We start from the raw sequence: 1,103 nt of genomic DNA on the forward strand, positions 1-1,103 counted from the left end.
GCAAAATGGAGGCATTAAGAGGAACACTTCTCTGTCTTAGATGGTAGACAACTTTGAAAATGGCATTCATCTTGCTATAGCATAGCAACTCTTACTTTCAGTAAGTTCTCTTGAAGCAAAAACCTGACTGAGAATTCTCTTGTGGCTTTATATGGAAGGAGATGTTTTCACTTTGTAAGAAAAGTGGACGATTATCATTGTTATCACTGGTAGTGTTTTCAGTTCCTTCGAGATACAACATCAACATTTATTTTTACTCAACAAATGAGCCTACATGTTTCTCTGATCTTCTCGAACTTTGTACTTCTTTGTAAAATGCTCCAAACAGTTTCATTTTAATTATATTTTGTAAGTAATGGTTAGCATTTAATACATGTTGCATTGGAGGATTTAGGCTTTTACTTATTTGTGAGGTTTTTCAGTTGTGTGAGTGCAAAATAATTAATTAATTCAATATCAAGAGCTAATATGTTTTTCAGATGTTATTTTTAGACTATGCTGGGACTTGGATGTGTATAAAACTTCAGAATGAAGAAAGTCTAGTATTAAAAATAACGTGGTTTAGTGTAATTAGAATAACTGATATACACACTGTTTATACTGGTTTATGATTTTAAATGGAAAAATTCCTACCATCAAAAATATAACATTTATTCATTTAGTATAAAAACTAGAATACTCTAGTGGAACAATTTCTTTGTATCCCCAACCATTAGCATGTTTCAGTACCTTCTGATTACAGGCAGCTTTGAATGCCTTAATTATTCCAAAGTTTTAAACATATACACACATCCTATGCACACATGTACATGCACATGAATACACATGGATGTATGTGTTTTTTACAAGATGATACACACTACAAATTCTATTTTACTACTGTTTTCCTACATATGTCTAAGAAGTATGAGAAAGACTGTAACAATAATAGTCTTCCTTATATTTTTCGTAATTATAGAGACTGATACAACCCCTTTCTCAATTATTATCCCTTTAAAATATCTCAGCACATGACTGGAGAGGTAATTCAGTTGTTAAGAGCAAGTACTGCTCTTACAGACAACATGAGTTCAGTTCCTAGCACCCACCATGGGGAATCATCA

Source organism: Peromyscus californicus, unplaced genomic scaffold (assembly GCF_007827085.1).
Source record: "Peromyscus californicus insignis strain IS unplaced genomic scaffold, ASM782708v3 Scaffold_9__1_contigs__length_137607984, whole genome shotgun sequence".
NCBI lineage: Eukaryota > Metazoa > Chordata > Mammalia > Rodentia > Cricetidae > Peromyscus > Peromyscus californicus.